Raw genomic sequence first — 6,201 nt, forward strand, 5'->3', positions numbered from 1 at the left:
CACACCCAGGGGCTACGCTGCATGTCTCAGTGTCTCGCATATGTGCACCACACACACCCAGGGGCTACGCTGCATGTCTCAGTGTCTCGCAGATGTGCACCACACACCCAGGGGCTACGCTGCATGTCTCAGTGTCTCGCAGATGTGCACCAACACACCCAGGGGCTACGCTGCATGTCTCAGTGTCTCGCAGATGTGCACCAACACACCCAGGGGCTACGCTGCATGTCTCAGTGTCTCGCAGATGTGCACCAACACACCCAGGGGCTACGCTGCATGTCTCAGTGTCTCGCAGATGTGCACCAACACACCCAGGGGCTACGCTGCATGTCTCAGTGTCTCGCAGATGTGCACCACACACCCAGGGGCTACGCTGCATGTCTCAGTGTCTCGCAGATGTGCACCAACACACCCAGGGGCTACGCTGCATGTCTCAGTGTCTCGCAGATGTGCACCAACACACCCAGGGGCTACGCTGCATGTCTCAGTGTCTCGCAGATGTGCACCACACACCCAGGGGCTACGCTGCATGTCTCAGTGTCTCGCAGATGTGCACCAACACACCCAGGGGCTACGCTGCATGTCTCAGTGTCTCGCAGATGTGCACCACACACACCCAGGGGCTACGCTGCATGTCTCAGTGTCTCGCAGATGTGCACCACACACACCCAGGGGCTACGCTGCATGTCTCAGTGTCTCGCAGATGTGCACCAACACACCCAGGGGCTACGCTGCATGTCTCAGTGTCTCGCAGATGTGCACCACACACCCACCCCACCAACACACCCAGGGGCTACGCTGCATGTCTCAGTGTCTCTCAGATGTGCACCACACACCCACCCCACCAACACACCCAGGGGCTACGCTGCATGTCTCAGTGTCTTGCAGATGTGCACCAACACACCCAGGGGCTACGCTGCATGTCTCAGTGTCTCGCAGATGTGCACCACACACACACACACACACACACACACACAGATTCACACAGCTAAAGGCGCTGTGGTAAGTAACAAGTGAAAACACCATCTGTCAAGTGAGAGAGTTTTCTTCCTCTCAGCATTTTCTCTGGAATGCCTTGAAGACAAAACACTCCTTGTTCTCTCTCTCATTCTATTTCTCCTTTCTTCATCTCTCACTCCGTTCTCCCTGCTCCGACACAATCAGCAAAGTTGTGTGTGTGTGAAAAGTTGCTAACATAGGCATCAGTCAGCGTTAAATTACTTGTGAACAACACCAGAGGGATGAGAAATGCAATGGCTAGCACTGATTAAGATGATATGGCACCGTGCGTGGCTGTGTGTGTTTGCTAAGTAGCGTCAACCTTGGAGTGGGGGCGCTTGTTTCTCAAACACAAACAAAACTATTTTATTATCATCATCATTACATGGTGCTTGCTTACTTTAAGCTATGGATTTATATAGGTAAAGCTTGTTCAGCAATCTGAATTGACCGCCGATGTTCAGTTCACCTTTAGCTGAATTTCGACCAATCGTGTAAACACGCCCCATATTACACATAAAGCAAGATTTATATGAATCAACAGTCGCTTATTATAAAAAAATATATATATAATTTTGAGCCGTGTAGGCTACTGTATTTTCCCACCACTGCAATGGTGTAGCAATATTTAGGCGCAACAGGCACGAACCGTTCCTCCCCCCTCCTCCCGCTAGCTAGACCTTTGTCAGCCCGCCGGTGCCATGTTGCCATGGCTCCCTCGCTCGGTGCCTGTACTCAGCTCGCGCAACCGTCGAGCGAGAAACACAACGTTGTGATGAATCAGCAAGCATGTCTTCCGCTATTGCTGTTACTACTATGGGACTGTCTGTGGCTGTCGCGCGAAATAAACCGAAAAAAAAACGTTTAGAAATAATAGTTCCCTAAATACGAAATACGGGGAAATGATTTGACACAAATAAAAGGAGAAGTGGAGGCTAGACGTTTTAAACTGTAACCCCCGTACCCCCTGACACAAAAAAAACAAATGTCATAAAATTTGCGATGCGTTTGTCTCTTTCACTTTTGACACGCACATGCCTTCTTGGCAATATTAAACTAAGGCACATACAATTAAAGACATCAAGATAACTAGAAAGTGACGTCGAGTTTACACTATCATCATTGTGCAACGTTAACAACTCCCTGAAAACAGCTGTTATGAATCTTACCTCTGAAATAGCAACAGACAGACACACGCTGACCGCGCTCGCGGTTGTTGCGTCCCTATCCAGTGCGGCCCGTTTTCCGCTCCGCTCCGCTTGCTTCCGTTTCAGCACTCGAATACTCGGACAGTTCTTCTGCTGTGAATATCTCCAGCCACCTAACCTATAATCACGTTTTCTAGACAGTTCCAACTCAACTACAGATCCCGAATACACGATATATCTTCCTCTTCCTTATCTAGCTAGGCTACTCTATGTAAACCGATTAACGATGTCTGATTTCTGAAAACCGGGGGGGATTCCCAGTCCCCCCGTAACTCTCGATATGATCAATCTATCTCGCAATGAAGTTATCAGAAATATTCCCAACCGCCACACATGTTGTTCTCTGTGCACTGTAGTGCGATGCTATAGCCTAGCCTACGTTTGTCAAGCAAGCCCTTTCTTTGTCTACTTTAGCTTTGAAAGCCCCCACTCAATCTGGTTGGCATGGCTTGTGCATGTAGCCTATGGCTGGCAGGCAGGCTGGCTAACCACCTAATCGTGATGAATCAGCAGCACACAGCAGGCATGGAGGGAGAGAGAGAGAACGGCACAGCACAGTGAGGCTAGCCCTTTAAAACGGCGTGTCTAGCGCTCCAACGGCATGATGTCGCTGCGCCCGCAGTCAGCAGCACACACACCCGGGCGGGCGCGACGTAGGAAAGAGTAGAGCAGAGCGCGTGCCCACTCAGCAAAACACGAGCTTCGGTTGAGTGGCAACACACTCTCGCACTCACTACTGAATAACGTTATATTTCGGTGTTTTTAAAAGCGTATGAGGAGTGCTAGGCTCGAGTAAGCCGACAACACACACACAAAGACTCTCTCACCCACACTGAATCAGTGACAAAGAGTTAGCGTGGACTCACCAAAATGGAACAATTATTGTCCATGTATTAACGATCTATGCAACTTGCAAGAAAATAATTAAAAGGACTGTAGAAGAGGTCCTTCTATACTTTAGATTATTGAGATACACCCTCTATGTACACAGAACAAACTGAAGGACTGTAGACGAGGTCATTCTGTACTTTAGATTATTGAGATACACCCTCTAGGTACACAGAACAAACAGAAGGACTGTAGACGAGATACACCCTCTATGTACAGAGAACAAACTGAAGGACTGTAGACGAGGTCCTTCTGTACTTTAGATTATTGAGATACACCCTCTATGTACAGAGAACAAACTGAAGGACTGTAGACGAGGTCCTTCTGTACTTTAGATTATTGAGATACACCCTCTAGGTACAGAGAACAAACTGAAGGACTGTAGAAGAGGTCCTTCTATACTTTAGATTATTGAGATACACCCTCTATGTACACATAACAAACTGAAGGACTGTAGAAGAGATACACCCTCTACGTACAGAGAACAAACTGATGGACTGTAGAAGAGATACACCATCTACGTACAGAGAACAAACTGATGGACTGTAGAAGAGATACACCCTCTATGTACACAGAACAAACTGAAGGACTGTAGACGAGGTCATTCTATACTTTAGATTATTGAGATACACCCTCTATGTACACAGAACAAACTTTACAGTCGGCTACAGGTAGATGCCGTTCTACAGTACGTTCCACAGAGGGCCAGCGATTTGCGCTCCTCCCTTGTACTTGATTGATGAATTAAGGTCAGTAATTAGTAAAGAACTCCCCTCACCTGGTTGTCCAGGTCTTAACTGAAAGGACAAACCAAAACCTGCAGACACTAGGCCCTGCAGTTCCAGAGGGAGGTGTTTCTCCCAGGGTCCTTGAGCTTTGGGGGCACTATGGTGTTGAACGCTAAGCTGTAGTCAATGAACAGCATTCTCACAGAGGTGTGAGAATCCTTCCTCCTGAAAACCCACTGCACACTAGGCCCTCCATGGAATGAGTTTGACACCCCTGGTCTAAACTACGTTATCTTTCTCTCCTTGTCGTCTTTCATCTGCAGTGTACAGAACAAAACTTGGCGAGAAAAGAGGAGACAAGAGGGGGAGGAGGAGAGTAGGGAGAGAGGTGAGAGGGAGAGAGGAGAGGGAAGGAGAGGGGGAGAGGAGAGAGGGGGAGAGGAGAGAGAGGAGAGGGAAGGAGAGGGGGAGAGGAGAGAGAGAGAGGAGAGGGGGAGAGGAGAGGGAAGGAGAGGGGGAGAGGAGAGAGAGAGAGGAGGGGGAAGGAGAGGGGGAGAGGAGAGGGAGAGAGGAGAGATAAGGAGAGGGAGAGGAGATAGAGAGAGGAGGGAGAGGAGAGAGAGAGAGGAGGGAGAGGAGAGAGAGAGAGGGGGAGAGGAGAGAGAGAGAAAGGGGGAGAGGAGAGAGAGAGGGGGGAGAGGAGAGAGAGAGGAGAGGGAGAGAGAGGAGAGAGAGAGGAGAGGGGGAGAAGAGAGGGAGAGAGGAGAGAGGGGAGAGGAGAGGGGGAGAGGGAGAAGAGAGGGGGAGAGGAGAGGGGGAGAGGAGAGAGGGGAGAGGGAGAGAGGAGAGAGGGAGATGGAGAGAGGGGAGAGAGATGAGAGGGAGAGAAGGAGAGGGGGAGAGGATGCCACTTTAGATGACTACCCATAATAGCTAGATCTATACATAAACTATAGATCTGTCTAGATCTGTACATAAACTATAGATCTGTCTAGATCTGTACATAAACTATAGATCTGTCTAGATCTGTACATAAACTATAGATCTGTCTACATCTGTACATAAACTATAGATCTGTCTAGATCTGTACATAAACTATAGTTCTGTCTAGATCTGTACATAAACTATAGACCTTCTAGATCTGTACATAAACTATAGTTCTGTCTAGATCTGTACATAAACTATAGATCTGTCTAGATCTGTACATAAACTATAGATCTGTCTAGATCTGTACATAAACTATAGATCTGTCTCGTTTAGGACTAGGTCCAGTTGAAAGGCGCCTAAAAATACCGTTTGAAGGAATTTGTCCCAAAATGGCACCCTATTCCATTTATAGTGCACTACTTTTAGCTACAACCCTATGGTCCCTGGTCAAAAGTAGTGCACTATATAGGGAATAGGGTTCCATTTGGAACACAACCCATGTCGGAACCACAAAGAGAAGCCCAGAGTGCTGACTCACATCCTCCTGTTCTCCCGCTCTCTTTCAATCTCCTGTTCCATCAGCTGCATCTAGAGATACAATATCATCTCTGAGATCAATGTTCTCTCTCTCTCTCACACACACACACACACACACACACACACACACACACACACACACACACACACACACACACACACACACACACACACACACACACACACACACACACACACACACACACACACACACACACACACACACACGTCAGAGGTGAGCCTGTCTGGTCTGTCTAGATGGATAAACAATTTTATGAGATCTGGCTATAGGTCTGAATGAGCTATGGCTATTGGTCTGAATGGGGTATGGCTATAGGTCTTAATGAGATCTGGCTATAGGTCTGAATGAGATCTGGCCATAGGTCTGAATGAGGTATGGCTATAGGTCTGAATGAAATCTGGCAATAGGTCTGAATGAGATCTGGCTATAGGTCTGAATGAGGTATCATCCTGTAAATCCAATCCGACCCTGTTCCTGGACAGCTACCCTCCTGTATGTTTTTGCTCCAACCGTAATCTAGCGCACCTGATTCTAATAATTAGCTGGTTGATCAGCTGCATCAGGTTAGTTACAACTGGGGTCGGAGTGAAAACCTACAGGAGGGTATCTCTCCAGGAACAGGGTCGGAGTGAAAACCTAAAGGAGGGTCTCTCTCCAGGAACAGGGTCGGAGTGAAAACCTAAAGGAGGGTCTCTCTCCAGGAACAGGGTCGGAGTGAACCTCCAGGAGGGTATCTCTCCAGGAACAGGGTCGGAGTGAACCTCCAGGAGGGTATCTCTCCAGGAACAGGGTCGGAGAGTCCTGGCCTAAGACAAGTGGAAAAGAAGGGTCCATTCCTCCTGTTCAAAGGCCTTTGGAATGACACACACACACACTTTGTGGGAGGATTAAC

At 48.3% G+C, this 6,201-nt stretch overlaps 1 protein-coding gene across 2 annotated transcripts in view; it reads right to left on the minus strand.

Annotated features, from left to right (window-relative positions):
• The window catches only part of LOC139423738 (transcription factor MafG-like), a 28,727-nt gene extending 25,849 nt beyond the window's left edge, over positions 1-2,878 (minus strand). For both annotated transcript variants that reach the window (XM_071175354.1, XM_071175353.1), the window contains exon 1: positions 2,169-2,878. The gene's annotated coding sequence lies outside the window, so the exon portion shown is untranslated. The remainder of the gene's footprint in view (positions 1-2,168) is intronic.
• Positions 2,879-6,201: the final 3,323 nt, after the last annotated feature.

Source organism: Oncorhynchus clarkii, chromosome 13 (genome assembly GCF_045791955.1).
Source record: "Oncorhynchus clarkii lewisi isolate Uvic-CL-2024 chromosome 13, UVic_Ocla_1.0, whole genome shotgun sequence".
NCBI classification, from domain to species: Eukaryota; Metazoa; Chordata; class Actinopteri; order Salmoniformes; family Salmonidae; genus Oncorhynchus; species Oncorhynchus clarkii.